This window comes from Aulonocara sp. 'chitande type north' Nkhata Bay, linkage group LG19 (genome assembly GCF_057382095.1).
Source record: "Aulonocara sp. 'chitande type north' Nkhata Bay isolate Kocher_YH1m ecotype deep benthic linkage group LG19, A_spYH_male_GT1.1, whole genome shotgun sequence".
Classification (NCBI taxonomy): Eukaryota; Metazoa; Chordata; class Actinopteri; order Cichliformes; family Cichlidae; genus Aulonocara; species Aulonocara sp. 'chitande type north' Nkhata Bay.
Window position 1 is genome coordinate 9558055 of NC_141362.1, and position 18293 is coordinate 9576347.

The 18293-nt window shown below is 42.5% G+C and overlaps 1 pseudogene; it reads right to left on the reverse strand.

Annotated features, from left to right (window-relative positions):
* Positions 1 to 197: 197 nt before the first annotated feature.
* On the reverse strand, positions 198 to 1948 carry LOC147306466 (nanos homolog 1 pseudogene; annotated as a pseudogene).
* Between the last annotated feature and the right edge of the window lie 16345 nt (positions 1949 to 18293).

Genomic DNA, 18293 nt, shown 5'->3' on the forward strand with positions numbered 1-18293 from the left:
CAGTTGCACTGCATGTCAGTGTGGCAGCTGTAGATGGTTCCAGATGAAATAGTTTTGTGAATAAATGTATTTCCCCACTTACCTTTGACAGCATACGCTCAACTTAAGATGCTGTCATCACCTGCTGCAGGCTCTGCCTACAGCTACCATAATCATGATCGTGTCAGCGAGTCTCGTACAGTCAAAGAAATCTGCAAATCCCATGTTTATTCAGAGGTCATTTACAGCGAATATATTTCCCAGTGGTACATAAGGTAAAAATAAGTACATAAAACATTTTAGTTGACAGATAGACTTTGGAATGTCAGGCTTTTCATTGCTAAAATCGTTTGTACGTTTACAAGAATTGCAGGTGCACATTTCCACGTTTAAAGAAACAAAACAAAAACAAGTCAGTGTGTGTACTTGAACTATATGACAGAAATGAAAGTCAGATCTCACCTCCAGTGTTTTACATTCACTTGAAATGTGTAAGATACCTATTTACACGAAATCACATAAAGAATATCAGACATGAGCGACGTATAAACTACAGAAATTTACCTTTAGGCTAAGTTGCAATACAAAAAGTGTATTCCTTTGGTAGAAAACATAGATCTCAAGGAAGGGAGAAAAAACATGTGCAGGACATAAAGAAGTAGATCTTGCATCTCTTGCACGGCCTGTCACACTTCTTACATCCATGGGGCCAATGGGTTGTGGGACTAAACATTCACCTCATATCAGGAGTGCTGCATATTCATTTATGTTGGCAAGAGCAGCCCGCTGACTGCTGGGCTGTTTGCACTGGCACTGCGTTACTTGAAACACAGCAACTTCTGATTATAGCATGAAGGCGATCATTCACAGGTCGATCTGTACAGTACTTTGGTTCATTTTTTTAATCACCAAGTCTTTAAAGAGTGCTGGGGGTTATATTACGCGCAGTGCGTCCAAGTGTAAACTATGTGCCCACAGTTACAGTATAGACAGAAACATTGGAAATGAAGCTGTTACATGTACAAAAAGAAAAAAAAAAGAATAGAAATCGTATTTCTTCAGATCGTTTCTTTCTTTTTCCAGACTTGTCTTGTGCGTCAAATGGAGCGATTTTACTGCCACAGACATTAGTAATTTCAGACAGTGCCACTCAAACGTCATTAACTTCATCTGCTCGCTCAGAAGATTTTCAGCCGTTTGCCAATCGCTCTGCCCCCCTTTGCCACTCTCTGGCTCGGCTGGTCTTTAGAAAGCGGGCAGTACTTGATGGTGTGCGCATTGTCACCGTTGGCACTGCAGAGGGGGCAGGTGTACGCCCGGAGGATGGGGCAAAGCACTCTGCCGTCCACTGTCTTCAGGATATGGGTGCCGTAAACTTCCTCTGGTGCGCCGTTATTCCGACAGAAGACGCACACTTTGGGCTCCGGTTTGCCCCTCTGAGCCTGTTTGCGTCTTCGGTCCATGGCGAGCAGGTCGAAGCCAGAGAAGCTTCCCTTGTACGAGGGGGTATCTCTGTCCCCCAGCTGCGAATCACTAGCGAGGTGTTCGTATGGCCTGAGAAGCGAGATGCGCTCTTTGAGATCATAGATAGAGATTGGCGGGGAGCTCGGGGCCGCGCAGTAGCAGTCCAAGGGTCCGTCGTTGGTGTCCCTGCCGTGCCCAATTACGCAGGAGCAAACCGGGGAATCGTCCTCCAGTCCCAAAGTCGCTTTAAGAGACTCGGTTATAGAGTTAGGGCTGAAGGGCGGACTGTTGATCTTATTTTTGGCGACAAGTGTCGACAGCCCGAGGTAGTCGTTCCAAAAATTAAAGGTGTAATCATAAGGAGACCGCGCGTCCAGGTAACCGCGGTCTAAGAAATCCATCCTGTCAGAGCCGCACAGTTTAACGTCCACACTAGTGAATAGGCGTTTTGGATTGGATGGCTGTCAGCATGAGGATCCAGTGGAGGGTTCCTCTCTCTGCTCCTGCTGGGTCTACTTTGCAGAACATTGAGCATGCAGGCGCTGTTAAGTTGCCCAGAATAAAACACGGGGGCGTGGTTTGGTTCAAGTTGATTTTCTCTGTGGCCCCATAGGAGGGTCTACAGAGCAGGGAGTGACTGAGCTAGGAAATCATTTCCCCTCCCATAATATGACGATTAGCACCGAAATCTCTTTGTGTTAAAAGAAAGTAAGCTACCCTGTTGGTTGGGTTTGAAAGAAATCAGCTGTTACTCTGTTGAACTCAAGATGTGACTGGTTTTATGACATATTGTCAATTTACTTTCCCCCTTTTGCTTTTTAGTATAGATAGATAGATAGATAGATAGATAGATAGATAGATAGATAGATAGATAGATAGATAGATAGATAGATAGATAGATCAGAGTGGATTTGACCTGTCTTCCAGTGTATTTTTTGTTTCCACAACTTTTTCTAAGCTGCTTTTTAAAATTTTACGTGATAGAGGGTCAAAGGAGTTCTTAAAAAGTCATTCTGCTCTGCAGAATTCTGTATCATCCTCCCGATGGTAACAGTTCACACCGAGAGTACAGATTGTGGTTCTAAACAGTGTGAATGATCTTTCTGACCAAAGATTTACAGTGCAGCCTGGTGAAGTTGTTATCCATGCAGATATTGTGATATTTGTCAAACTGGATTTGTGTAGTTGGTTGGTTTTTAATAACAGTGCTGCTCAGACCAGCATCATATTTAACCCTTGTGTTGTCCTCGGGTCAGAAATGACCCCTAGGTGAATGGCAAACAAATATATGGGAATCCCGAGGGCAACACAAGAGTCATAAGAATAATCTCGCCTTGTTTGTGTCACACCAATCGACAAACCGCCTTACATTTGAATGATACATGCTTATATTTTATTCTTAAAGACTCAATTCAGCACAGCAGACTTGACTTATTTTCTCAGATTTGTCTCCACAGCCACAGAATCGTGGCAGGAGGGTTGAATTTTCCATCTGCGCTCTATTGCACTTTTGATGACATTAAATAAGATATTTGTTTAGCTTCTTTTTTAATCTTCATCTTGTGAATCGAGGCTTGTTAATATCAATATAACATAGCCTGAAAAGCAAAAGTCACAAAGATGCCAAAACTGTCACAAGGTGTCACAAGTAGGAACTCTTTGATTTAGGGAGGGAGGGAGGTCACAAGCCCTGAACAATAGATTATGATGTGTCTTAAAGAATAGGTCATATTAGACTTTGTCCTACCATATCTCATACTGGAATCACATTATGAATGAGTCTTATAACCAATATGGATAGAGGAATCGCTACAGCAACCAAAACCTCTTTTGTGCATATGGGCATATGGGAATTGATCTAATGCTTGTTCCTTAGACTAAAAGTCCCAAAAGTTTGTTTTTTGCAATGCCTTATACAACTTTAATGACAATAACTTTCTAGTTTGAATGAGTTGGGGATACATCAGTAGCTGAAGAGACAAAAAATCAAAGAGTGCCACATAGTGGAACTAGGAAAATTCAAAAAGTGTAGGACATAGTCATGTAACGCCTCAAGAAGCAGTGACCTTTAAGCGCGCACACACAAAAAACATCTTGTGCTTGACCACTGTAGCAGATTCCATCCTTCACCGATGATGAACCTGTCACTTCTGCATGAAGCTGCACATGTTCTGCTTCCCCTGAGCCCACGGCTTGGTGCTCACAACCAGTCCTCCTCTGCTCCATTGTCTCGTCCCTGTAGCAGGCCGTTTAACTTCATTAATATGCATTAAAAAGGAGTGTGCCACATCTGTGTGTGTGTGTGTGTGTGCACGCGTGTGTGTGTGTGTCAGTCAAAGCCCTGTAAGGAGGGCGCCCAAAAAAAGAGCTTGATAACTGGCCCGACTGCTGGGACAATGACAGTGTTACTATTTTTGTCACACCCTCAAGTGAAATATTAAGGACAGTGAAAATTGAGACAGAAGTCATTTGCATGTCTTATATTTTCAAATTGGAGCTCAGATTAATTTTCTGACTGTGGTTTTCATTGATGAAATAAAACCCGTAACGGTCTGCTGCAGATTAAGACTTAGTCTGTGGATATGATTCTGCGATTCGTTTACAGGAAAACAGAAACGGCGTCGTTTTGTAAGCCACTTTGGTGCGCCTTATAAATGTGCTTGTTTATAGGTTCATGTTCAGCCGCTGGGTATATATATTGTGGAATAAGACCTGTATTTGGGTCACAAAAAGGGGGGGGGGGGGGTGAGTTTCATTCTAAATCATGCCAAAATCTTCAAGAAAATATGCGTGCATCCAAAATTTGCACGGGCCTATAAATCCTGGGAAGGCTTCTTTTAAAAGCGATTACATTCGCTGCTGCTGCAAAAGTTTCCAGTGAGTGTAAGACGGCGCAAAAGCATGAAGAAAATCATGTTAGCGAGACAGTTTCTTGTATGTGAGAATAAATTATCATCAGAATACACCACATGGTCTCTTTTCAAGGTCACCTCCAGCTCTGCATGCACAAAGGAAATCATGAGAGAGCATTTAAAAGATGAATGGCTGCCATATCACAATGGATAAATTGCGCGGGGGCCAATATGACATGTGGCTCTGCTGCTTTGGGCCTACCCTTTATTATTCTTAATGCAAAACGTGTTTGGCAGCAACAAAGGAAGTATTGATAATGAATATGAAATTTATTTATTTTTACATTAGAAGATTTAATTTCAGACTCACACTATAGCAGGGCAACAGCAGAAAGGTTTCTGGCATGAGAGGAGAATAGGCAAGTTCATTTATAAAAAGCCTTTTAAAAGACAGGTCAGCTCACAGGTGCTTCACACAATAAAGCAGTAAAGAAGAGAAATGTTTGATTAGTTAGTAAGTCATGGTGCAGTTAACTGCATCCATTTTCTTAGCTTAAGCTTACGGGGCTGCCAGAATCTATCCCAGCTGTCATGGGGCCAACACAGAAAGTGAGACAAGCACACACACTCACATCCAAACCTACGGCCAGTTTGAAATCACCAATTAACCACAGAGCATGTCTTTTACTGTGGGAGGAAGCAGCTTCACTAGCAGGCACAGTGAAGCCATGCAAACCCCACACAGCAAGACAAAAGAAAACAAGGTGGCTCTTATTGTGGATTTAAATGTTACGTCTTTAAGAGAAGCTAACATATTTTAAATCACTGGTAGTCATCTACTGCAGCTTTAATATAGTTGCAGCCCAGTGCTGGTCTGCTCTCTGAAAGATGGAATAAACCTACGGTACTTGATTTATGTTTTTTGGAACGTGAGTGTAAAGTGTAACGTCAGAGCAGAAGTAATACGATCAAACGCTATCGTCACCTCTGATATATCCTATCGTATTAACGAACATTGTGCACATGTGATTTTCTTACATTCAATATGCTCCTAAGGAAAACACAAAGGGGCGTTGCCTTTGTTACTGCTATATTTTGCGTTTAAATGGACGTCATTGATAAGAAATATGCTGTGGTAAATTACTAGGTTTCAATGTGTCATTTACATTTTAAGCAATAAGAGTCACTTGAAAACAATGAATGATAAGCTTAAACTGGTAACTGGCCAAGATAACAATAAGTAATCTCTACTTCCATTGTAGCCAACCAGCAGTAACAAATGTTGCTTTGTTCACATAAAATGTGGCCATTGTTTAACTGTGTTTACTTCACAGCCCTGTCTGGCCTCCACACAGGCTCATTGCGGAGTGCGAGCCACAGCTAGTGTTTTTTCTTCTTTGTTTTACACAGATAAAGCTACAATAAATGCAGGGACTCTGGCTTGCAATGGGTTAAAAAAAATCTTCATGCATAAATACGGCTCCAGAGTGAGATGATGGTACCCAGAGGCCTCCCAGGCAGCTCTGTCTGCTCTACAGCCGAGGCAGAGATGGGCAGCCGCTGCATCCCCATTCATCACTGTCAAGTTGAATAGAAAATTAACAAATCCGTTAATTAAAAGACCTCTCTAGACTCTAGTGTGTTTGTGTGTGTGTGTGTGTGTGTGTGTGAATCTTGTGCCAGCTGCACTGCTTCATTGTGCAAGCTACAGCAGCCTGGCACAAGAGACACACACAACACTCCCTTCAATGCTAACATACACATGCACACAAACACCCACCGCTCCTGCCGACCCCTGCCATTCCTGCCGCTGCATTAATTACATAAACTGCATAATGTGGCCAGCCTGAGCTTCATTTCATTCCCAATCTCTGTCTGTCCCCAGACACAGACTAGGGTAGGGAATCAGTTGGGGCTTTGATCCCTGACCTCTGCCTCCTCTCGTGGGAATATAAGCCTGCGCCCCTAACGGTCATCCATCTGCACACACCCCCAAGACCCCCAGCTCCTAGATTCAGCCCAACCCCAGACACGTGTCAATGTCACCAGCAGCAATAGGGAGCGCTAAACAAGCCAAGGTCAGCCTGAAATTAGGGGGTGTCTTTCGCCCTGTCAAGTGCTTTGTCACGACCACCAACTCGCTGAATGCCGCCTGCTATTACTTACCCCAAGACTCCACCCATTCCCCTCAACAGCACGCATTCACGCATTCACACACATGTACTTAATACCCTCTCAACATGGCTGAAGTGGTATGACTGAAAGCACTGTTCATCTGCATGTACACCTTGAGATTGGTGGACATTTTTTTTTTATTTAAAGCTGATTCCACGATACACTTTTTAAAATCCATTCCTTAAAATTGAGAGCTGGACTAATTAATCAGCAGTTCCATGTATTGTGTTTTAAAATTAACGATATCTCTGGCATACACCTCAAACCTACGACGGTTCCACCTTATCCCAATGGAGTTTGGCAGTTTCTTTGTTTTATATACAGATATTGCAAAATGATTCATTGATAAATTATAAAACAGTCAGCAGATCAGCAAATTTTCTTCTTTTTTTACTTTACACATCTTCAAAGAAAGGCTGGGATTATTGCTAATTCCAGGTCATTTCTGTAGATGGCCGCCTCTTTCTGAGCCTGGTTCTGCTGGAGTTTTCTTCCTATTAAAGGGGACTTTTTCCTTCCCACTGACGCCAAAGTGCTTGCTCATGGGGGGGGGGGGTCATATGATTGTTAGGTTTTTCTCTGTATGTATCATTGTTGGGTCTACCTTACAATATAAAGCACCTTGTTGTTGGGATTTGACGGTGTATAAATGAAACTGAATTGAAATTGAATTGAAATTAAGGGTTTGTTTGGCAACAAATCATAGCTTGCTTAACCCTATTGTGTAGCCTACAGTTGGCTAATTTTGTCTGACCAAAAGCCAAAAGTGTGTTACTATGTCACCACATAAAAAACAAAGGCAGATGAAGTAAAAACAACAATATGATATAAAATGGCAGATGAAGCTTTTTCATTTTGTGCCTGCTTTGCAAAGTACCTTCCATGATGGGGCGATGGTGGCTCAAGAGTTGGCAGTTTGCCTTGTATTCAGAAGGTTGCCAGTTCGAGCCCTGGCTTGGACAGTCTCGGTTGTTGTGTCCTTGGGCAAGACACTTCACCAGTTGCTTACTGGTGGTGGTCAGAGGGCAAGGTGGCGCCAGTGTCTGGCAGCCTCTGTTGGTGTGCCCCAGGGCAGCTGTGTTTGCCATCACCTGTATGTGAATGTAGTGTAAAGTGCTTTGGGGTCCATAGGGACTAAGTAAAGTGCTATACAAATACAGGCCATTTACCATTTTAAAGTTGCCTAAATATATATATATATATAAAAATAAATAAATAAATAAGGGACCATTGCTGAGGTCACTGGCTGTAACTAAACATGACACCACAAGGAGAGCAGAGGAAGAGAAGAAGGGACGTTGTGGGGCATGGATCAGAAACTTGTTTAACTCACCCAAATCTGCAGATTAGAGCGGGAAGTGGTCAAAGGGCTTGTATCGGTACAATGGGGCAGAGGGGATTAGAAGTGGATTCACTGAGCCCCTGCGATGCCCTTCATCTCTGAGGGTCCAGCCAGAGCACCTTTGTTGGGTTAACTAACGGCACTTCCATGGACGCAGTGAGCAGGCCAATCCCTTTTTAATGATGCAGGGAAAATTCCATTGGCCCTGATTTTCACAATGCATTCGAGAGCCACCATTGTCCCACACATCGTGTCAAGCTTTTAAACTGTGCAGCCAGGCGAGTGGGCTGCGTGGTGATTGAAGTCCGTTTGTAGCGTTTTAGCCAGGCTAGAAAGAGCCTCCGCTAAAACAATGCTGATATTTACATCTATTTTATGGTTGGAGCATAATGTCTGGGCTTTAATTGCCATTGTGGCCACCGATGCTTTAAATAAATGCAGCCGTCTTGAGTTTAATGGTTTGTAACAAAGCACTATAAGATGGTGAGACTGTAAAGGTAAAAGGTTTAATATCCTGTGGTTCCAGTGCTGTGGAGATTGAAGTCTTAGTAATGAATTTCTCAGTTGCAGAGGTGATCTGCAGAGAAATTGTCAGCGCAATTGACCTAAAACTTAAAAAGTAGCTGCACAGATATTGGTTTCACACTTTTCTCATAGATTAATTTTCAGAAAAAGCTTTTAAAACAGTCATGATAATAAAAAAATGAATAACTGATGCCTCAGAAAGAGTTGAACTAGAGTCAATAATAAGTCTTGTCTGTGTTGCACTTTCCTTGCTGATGATGGTTGACACCTAAGTGTTTACACACCAATCTGCATTTAATCATTAATTATTATTAATCTCTGTCTCTCTTCCATGGCATGTGTTTTGCCCTGTTTCCCTCACCTCACCCCCAACCGGTCACAGAGATAACAGATAACTGCCCCCTGTTTTTTCCCCACTGTCGCCAAGTGCTTGGTCACAAGGGGTGGTCTGATTGTTGAGGTTTTCAAGGGTCTTTACCTTACAGTACAAAGCACTTGAGGTAACTCATGTTGTGGGTGGTGTTATATAAATTAAACTGAAAAATTGAATTGAATTGGTGTACTGGCCAGTGGCAAAAGCAGTTGGTTAGCCAAGTCTATCATTTTGGTTCAGGCTAGAAACCCTCAGGAGCTTTTGCATAGCTTAACGTGAAATTTCATACAAACTTTCATCATAGTCTGCAGCGTATTGCTGTTAATATGATAGCAATTTCCCTACCTAGGACAACTAGCAGGTCAGAGTTTTCCTTTACCAGTTTCAAAATCTTGACATATGGTGAACACAGACTGTTTCAAGCTGCCCACTCAGTGTAGTGAACTGACAGCTGGGGGGTGATATACAAAACTATTTCAGGCATTTAGCGCTATCATTCTGTTTAGCTAGTCCAGTATTTTGGTGATATTCCCATTACATCTGGAAGCTAACTGATTAAGCACATAAATTTGGTTACACCGCTAACAATGCCATATGCATGCATCTACAGTGTAAAGTAAAAGTGAGTTCAGTGCACTGTGTATGAAGTTGTGAGATTATCTGCTTATTGCAAGTTAAGTGTTGTCCTTTGTTTGCTCCGTGCTTAAACCCTTTAGTTTAGCTCTAAAATGCAGTGAACTCAATCCCTCCTACCTCCAGACCATTAGATCTCTGAGGCAGATGTGTCTTGGCCCTATCAGCACACGCTCGGCTGTCTCTTGTGATCTTTCAGCTATGCAGCTGCTGTCATGTCAGTGCTCTCTCTCTCTCTCATCTTGCATTTGGTTTCCTGAAACTGAATTACAAAGAAACTGTAAACTTAAAGGGAACAGCTTTGGGTTCATTTGGGTTTGTGGCTTAAATAGCTGAATGGGAAAGTCATTCTCGGTTTGTACATCTATCATGTGATACTTCATAGTCACATTTGATCTAGCTTTTATATTGAGGTGGAGGTTTGGGACTTTACTAAAGTTTGCTTATCTCAGTAGTTAAAGAGGTACAAACCCCTTGTTTAACTCAACTCAAATAAAATGTGAAAACAGTTATTCATGGTATGGAAATATACCACAACATTAAATCCACCTGTCTGTAGGTACATCTACAGAATCATCCATCCGGGCGTGGTGTTGTTGTGGTGTCAGGTACACAGACATTTTAGGGTTCTTTGGGTTGTGGGAGCTTGTCATTTGTAATCTTGAATACTTTCTCGTGTTCTTCAAACCTATGGCAGGCTGGACTTTCTGCATGTACCTTTAAATGTTTTAGTGACCTTAATGCTAGTTCGAGGTTCAAATTTACCCATTTCATTTCGCTGTTCTTTTCCTCTTCTTCTTCTGCTGTACTTATCAAACCTCAGGTTAAAACAATCACTAAGAGCAATTTGCTGTTGTTAGTTTACCTACGATCCCATCTGCAGCTCACATGTATATGCAGACTGGTGGACCCATGTGCAGATGAGAACAGGCCTGGTGGTGTTGTGGTCGATACCACACAGGACCACAGATGGGTCCCTGCACAGTAGAGCCGGTGGCTGGCGCCGAGGCTTGGGCGCTGGCCAGATGGGCCACCCTGAGAGAGGCTCAGCCTGTCAGGCCCAAACAGGCTGATCTTATTACTCTGGGCCAAGACTGGAGTGTGGTGCTGCAAACACACCCACACATACTTCATCAGGGGAATCGACATTATCATGACTGACTATCACAGGCTGGCTTCATTTTGGTTTGTGTGTGTGTTTTCACCTGTGGTTTCATTCCTGTTTTAACTGGAAATATCAGACTTCATGTTGGTTTCCCATGAAAACGATGAGAAAATCGTTTTCTCATCTCAGGACAATGGTTCCTCCCTGCTTTTTCACAATGGGCGAATACTCCCTGTGCAAGTTGGTGCATCATACAGCCCATATTTTCAGATGTGTTTTTCAAGGCTAGTAGTGAATATTATTTATAAAGTGAGTTTTGATGACATAGCGTCATATCTGGAAACTCATATTCAGTCTAAACTAATTTCCAGTCTTATATTAAATACAATTTAAAATCATGCATAATCCTGATGAGGCTACTTAGAATGCAAATCCTTTTTTTATGAGATCTTAAAACGTTAATAGAGATAGCAGCTCAAAAACTGAATTTGCTCTTCAAGCTTTTCAGATCAAGGTTGCAGTCAGGCTCCCCAAATATGGATGAGTGCAGCTGAATGTGAGGCAGGGTGTTAGAGAAATCATACTCAGTATGCTCTCCAAAAGATCTCCCAGGATAAATAAATGTTTAAAAAGCTGATTTTTTTTTAGGTCTGACAGCGGTGCTACATTCCTGCCAATGTGGAGTGCTGGGGTAACAAGAAAATGATCGCCCACCATATGGAGTCCTATCTGCTTTCACCTAATGGCTGAACTCCATGTGTAGCTGGTGTGTAGTTATTTTCTCTTTTCTGCATCATCTGTTGTAGTGTTTCTGGTCACAGGAGTGTCAGGTTCAGACTGATATACAGTCAGTATTTCTTAGACCTGGACTTTTAGTGACTTTAGTCCCATACAAAATGCTGTATAAATACATGGGGAGTGAAAAGTGGTGAGTGGAGAAGAAGTGCTAAAATATCACAGTGTATCAGTGTAAGTCCTGTGGTATGACAATTTGCAATGAGGCTTTGATGTAGCAGGCAGTTCAGATGAATCTCTTGGTTTTTACTGGATGTTTTCCTGTTTCTTAAGTGCATGACTTTCAGATGCTGTTCATCTGCTGTAGATTGCTTTTTGGAGCTGAGACGACTTCTTTTGTTTGTGCAGAGAACCTGGAGAACTGCTGCTCAAGATTGTTTGTTTTTACATTTAATTGGAAGAAATATTGAAATGAGATTTGGCTCAAGACTTTTGCACAGTACTGTAAATGAAAGCAGTAACTAAAAATGGCAAAACAACTAGAACTAAAGCAGTTTTCCTGTACGTGTTTTCTGATGCCACATTTAAAAAAAATGTTCATTTAGGAATATGTGAGAGGATGGCGTAAAATGAATGTTTTAATCTGTTCAATTATTCGAAACAGTGGTGACTTAGCTTGTAATTATAGTGTATAGAAGCTCGACTGGGCAATTTATGATGAAAAATGTGAGCGGCTGTAATCAATGTTTTATTTTGCCGGTGCCAAATCAGCTGCATTGAGCTGTCATTTACTCCAACCTTTAATTTTCGAGCTGCCAAATGATGTTTCTACATTAACAATGATAGACTCGCATCTGTGGAGCAGAGCTTAATGTTGCACGCTGCCAAAAAGAAATGAATTTCTATTGCCTTAGCATCATCCACAGTAATATAAACCATCCTGGTTTTTGTTCTCAAGCTGACAGCCCTGAAACAGGATGAATGAAAAACCATCTCCCAAGGTCAAGGTCATGGTTTGGACTGATTTAGGCTCCAAGGCCCTTCTTATTGTCTGAAAGCATCTCCATTTGAAATTCACTCGAAATAAAGTCAGGTTTGACTGGCAGTGCGAACGGGGCACGTGGGGGTTGTAATAACCACAGAAGCGGAGCTCGATGGATGGGTAGGTTTTCTTACCGCACATTGATTTCCACATTTGGGTGATTAAGTTTATTATTTGGCCTGCGGCTACATTAGCATGTAATTATCCAGGGTATCCTACAGAGAGAAGAATATTTAACTTTTGAGAACAAAGGGAGGATCACGGCGGTCACCTGAGTCTCTTTCAGAGAGGAGGAAGGAAAAACAACATGGAAGCGTTCGGCTTGGTTGCTTTGGCCTGGGACCGTGTTTAGCTCCGAGGTTCCTCGCTGTCTGCCTCCTTCCCTCTTTTCTCCCCTTTTCTTTCCTTCCCCTAGCAAACATTTCTACCCGACTCTTTTGTTTGCCAAGATCCAGGTTACCATGGCTACCAACTGGCGCTTTATGAGCACCTCATCCCTCATCTAAATATTCCTAGTTATCTATGGTAATGAAATGCACACACCATTATCTGGCTTAATGAAATACACTCTATTGTCTATGATTAGAAGGGGAAGGCTTTATGTCTCAGCAGCGTTGTGCTGCAGTGTTTTCTGCCTGTGATAACTGCAGAGCTACTGGAGCTACGAGCTCTTTCTGCGGCTCTGTTCAGTGCTGTTGTGAGCGACGCACAATAAAGAAACTATGTCCAGTTTCTCTGAGCAGCTCCGCTATCCAGCCTGCTCTGCGAGCTCCAGTGGCTGTTTGATTGCACTAATTGGCTTGTCTCCACTCTTTTTTGCCTCGTGATGGACTCACTGCTGCTGTGAGCTTCACTTTCAAACTAATGCGGCCTATTAAAAAAAGACAGATTACGACAATAAAATCTTTACATGCACCCTGTTTTGACAAGGCTACCGCATAATAGGCTGCAGAAGAGCTGCACCGAGCAGAAATAGAACATCATTATCTAACAGTATTCAAAATCCTTCCCTCTTTTGTGCTTTCTTTTCATGAAGAAGAAGAAAAAGATAGCACTGCTTATCTCTTTTGTAGTTTTCCATGGTTTTTGAAATCCCCTTGAAACATCAACAACACCATAAAACAGCTATAGCAGGAAAATGTGCATCTGATATCACTTGTTCCTCCTCGGCGATTAAAAAAAAAACAAAGAAAGAAAGAGAAACTGAGCCAGTGTGTATTTCTCTAAGAGCGCATCTGTGCAAGCGTGTCGGTGTCTATTTCCAATCGAGGCCAGGGTAATATCTGCAGATTGCATGGTTAAGCCACTGCATTTCATGAGCCAGTCCTGTCACTAACAGTTATCTCCTCACTGCCCTCTGAGGAGTTGTCTAGGTGAAATGATTCTCTGAAGCTCTGAATAATGCATGAAATTACGTAATGCAAATGGAGGCTTTATTTCCCCTGCCTCTCGGAGACGCCGGGGCCCAGGCCACTGCATTAGAGCAGCAAAAGGAGAAACAGTGGGAGTCCCCAGAGTAAAGGAACTACAGCAGAGAGCGAGAAAGGTCAACAGTAAAACCCGAGGCTTCTCCTCACGCGCAGCTTCATCAAGCGCGAGTCGGAGTTATTGCACACTGCATGGCAGAATTGCAGAGCCGAGCGGGACCTTATTCACGGGGCTATCATGGGAGGCTTATTGTGTGGAGGCAGTGAAATATTCATTAAGCAACAGCCTGGCTGACTTCCACGCTGCTTCACTGTAAACAGAAGCCCCAATCAAATATAAATAAAAACAGGAGAGAGGAGAGGGGAGCGGAATTCGATCAGATCATGAAACTTCCCTTGCCTTCCTTCGTATGCAGCGAATTAGGCTAGGCTAAACTGTTGTCAAGTTCCTGCTTCAACAAGTAGATGAGCTTTCCCACCCTCTTCCTCGCTCTCTCTCTCCCTCTGCGTGTAGACCTGAATGGCATTAATTGCCCCCTAAGATGACGGGCAGATGAAAGCGAGGCGGTGGTTTGCTGTGGGACATGGGGGCCAGTTACAAAGAGGAGCTGAGGACGGGCTGGCAGGTCTCACCGACTTCAAAAGCAGATAAAGGGCCTTTTTACACAAAAGATTCCCCCCTTTTTTCCCCTCTTAATCTTCAGATTTGGGGTTTATTCGTGCCAGCCTCTTCGCCTTTGTCCACTTTGTGTCAGGTTTTAACGGCGGAGGATTAAATTGCTGTTGCGGAAATCATTGTTTGTGTTTTCTTCCAACCCGCTGCCTCCCATTGTCATGTGACATAATCGAGCGCTCTGTAACAATAATGAGAGGTTCATCTGCTTCCTCTGGTGAGAAATGAACAGCGGATGGATCGAGTCACCTTGTTTGTCTGAGCCGACAGTGGGACAATATGTTGTTTTGTTTAGGGAGAGTGCTCTTAAATCTTAAGTAGCGTTAAAAGGAGAAAAAAAGAAAGCGAGGACGAGGACGAGGAGGTCTTACTTGGAGGAGCCAAGTAAAACACTGACCTGCCACTTAATGTAAAAGAGGTGAGGTTGTTTGTCTTGTCTCTGCAAACAAAAGAGGACTTAGTGGAGAAAATCGGAGAGAGAACACGTCAGTCTGAAGGAATATTTCAAACATATTAAGCACTGGGAAAAGGACCTCTTGCGTACACAGAGAAAAATAACAGTGGAAATAGCAATGTGAGGAGGAAATAAAAAGCAAACAAGAGCAGCTTCCTGCTGTTTATTCTTCCTTTATCAGGTCCTTTAAAGTCTGCCCGGATCTTCACCTACAGGCCAGATTCCTGTCATTCTCCAGTGAAGGCATTGGTCTCCAGCCGCACAGCCAGCCCTCCATCTGCCCATGAATAGGACCAGTCACATTTCTGATAGCATTTAATGAAAAATCCACCCAGGCTTTGGAGGGGAGAGAGGGGAGGGGTTGAAGGGTGGAAATGGAGGGATGGTTGTGTGAGTGTGTGTGTGCGTGGGGGTGCTCAACAAAGAGTGCCTTTCACTGGAGTGGAAAGCCTAGATTGCTCCCTCTCCCTACTCGTTCGCTCATTTTGTCTTTTTTTTTTTTGATTCAACATCAAAAATGTGCCAAATGACTGGGCAGAAACCCCCATAGGTTTCAGTGGATATGTGTGCACACCGTGTGTGTGTGTGTAAAGTGCCACACAAAGGGACAGGTGTCTCGCGGTTGTAGGCGGCAGGGGCGAGGACACAAAAGTAAACAGCCGGCGAGGTGTTATCTTAACTTGTCCTTCCTGTAACGTTCAACCCTGAAATCTGTCAAAGAAGCTGAAACAGCGTTACATAATCATCGCTCTAACTAATAGCAAAGATAATGTCTTTATTCTATGTTATTCTTATTCTATATACTTCACATTTTTACTGATATGGGCTCGTGTTATTCCTTATCATTCCCGCTGAATAAATCCCACAAAACATCCAAAAGCAGGAAGCCCCATAAGAGTTTTTTAAACCAAGTTTAGGAATGGGGCACAAATATGGTGTCCAGTTATTTACTGTGTTGCTCATACAGAATTAAACACTTTATTGGGAACATTTTGAAACTCTGGAATAGTGACTTATAATGAATTTAGTAAGCTCATAAGGGTGGAGAGCAGGGTGTCAAACAAAAGGCCCGGGGGCTGGAATTAGCCCAGCAAAGACTCCAATCCTGCTCACATAGACAGATTTGGAGTGCATAGATTTTAAACTTCTCATTTTATTTTCAAAAGTGTTGCATGTTTTCCTATTGATAAAGACATACCACTAATTACCACAGTAATTAAGTAATAGTTAAACAATTAAATGACACTATCGACCTATAGATTAGATTTTGCAGTGAGTTCACTACACAGACACACAGTAATTCTCATTTGTGAAGAAGAGTGTGAATGGTTATCATGGATGGATATCATGTAGTTTCACTGGTCCGGCACACTTTAGATCAAAAATGTGTTTGACATCCCTGGTGGAGAGGAAATGAAAGAGCATGTCATTTAGTGCAGTGGGTAGTTGGATACCGCTAGCATTCATAGTCTGACACATTAATCTGGCTATGACTAAATGCTGAATAGCTGAAAGACTTCATAAAGACTTTTGTTTGCAAGCACAAGGGGGGAAATGTTTAAGCCAAATTGTTATTCTGATATAATCGGTGCATCTCGAGTATCAGTATCTTTGTACCTGGCTAAGAGCCATTTCTTTGGCTTTTTACTGTTATGAACAAGAAGGTTTAAAGGGACAGTGGCTGATATCAAACAGAGTTTGGACTCAGCACCTAGGCAAAAAAGATGTTTAGAATACTTACCTTTCAATGGCATTGTCTGCCAAATTGTTGTCCTTCTGCGTTATCTGATCTGACACGGATCCAACAAGGTTTTTGGCTCTATGGGAGAGACACACACTGTTAGGAAATCTTCAGCGTCTTCCTCCTTTGCATACGCTACACAGAACCCAACAGGTGTGAAACAGCCCTGACAAAAGCTTTTTTCCCCCGTCTCCTTTGACATCTTATAACGGGACCCTGCCCTCTTTCATTTCTCATTTCCAGCAGACGGGACCTGAATGTCCTCAGCCTACTTTGTGATCATTGTAATCTTGAACGGGTGGGGTTGGTATTTTTGCTTGTTGTTTCTTTGGGGTTTTATTTTTTTGCTCATATGTTTGTTTACTTTTTAAAAACATTTTCAATCAAGCAAAGCAAACAACATCACCGTCTTCTTTGAATTAGTCTAGGCTTGTTTTTGTTCCCTTGAAGGAGGTCAGCCAGTCTATAGAACAATCTCATTCTGCTGCTGAAGCCTTTTAATCGCCAAGTTTATCTTCATTCAAATTTCAAACAACAAACCATTTGGGGCATGTTTTACTGGCAGAACAGCACACACTGCTTCTCTTCTTAGCTCACATCTAAAATGTTAATCAATACCCTGAGAGTTTGTGGCTGCTCTTTAGAGGAATATGTGACAGTGAGCTGATAAAGATTCTTCAGAGGGTTTTTTTAAGCCTTTGAATGGATATTCTTTTGGGAATGAGCACCATATGAAGTGTTTTTTTGTTGTTGTAAAATAATAAAATAGTAACCTTTTGTAAAAGTGCAACACTTACTTGTAGAAAATGACTCACAGCAGCACAGGAAACCTATTATGTTGTTTTGTGACGTGATGAATGAATCTTTCATCATCAAGATCAAGTCGCATAAACAGGATTAATGATTTAAATTTCAACCACGATATTTCAGGTTGGAAGTGAAAACATTTAAGCAACCAAACAATTAGACCATGACCCAAAGATGTTTCTAATAATGGCCAAGTGTATGATCAAATACCAAAGTGTTGGACAAATTTTGATGTGATGATCATCATAGTCATCAGAGAAACTGATAACATATCCTGGGTTTGAATCCAATGGCCAGCTGGATTATGTGCAAATCAGCTTTTTGAGTAATATACATATCAGCCTCCCACCCTACATAAAAGCACATTTTATCTACCACGGTTCTTGCAGTTTTCAGAGACAGCGATAATGTTGAGTGATGAAGTCGTCTGCACGTCCTTCGGCTGCAGGAAGCCAAAATACAGATGGCCTCTTTCTGCTTGTTGCTCCTGAAAAATCATCCTTCTTGTAATCTGTCCATTAATCACAATCACAAACGGCAGGTGAACAGTAGGCTTCGTGCAGCAGTGACAGCTGGGTAGCGTATATGTTTGAGGTGGGGGGTGGGAAAGCGGAGATTGGGATGTTTAGTGTTGCGCAAAGCCAAATCTTACTGGACACAATTATCAAAACTCTGGCGATTTGGTTACAGAAGGAGCTGAGATGCAGGGTTACAGTTAGAGGTAAACAACGGAGCGAGGGGGAGGGTGACACGTGCCCCTTCGCTGAGTCCGCTGAGGATCCCATGGTCCATGTGCACGTCTGAATGATGATTAACTGTAATTACCTAAGCAGTACCTGGCCTGCATGCCAGGAGGCAGCCCAAGATTAATGGGGCTCTGCTGAAAACGGAACAAAAGCTCACATTTCCAAGGTAATGAATCGCTCTGGTACTAAGACGTCTTCACATGGTGTGCCCGGGGCCCCC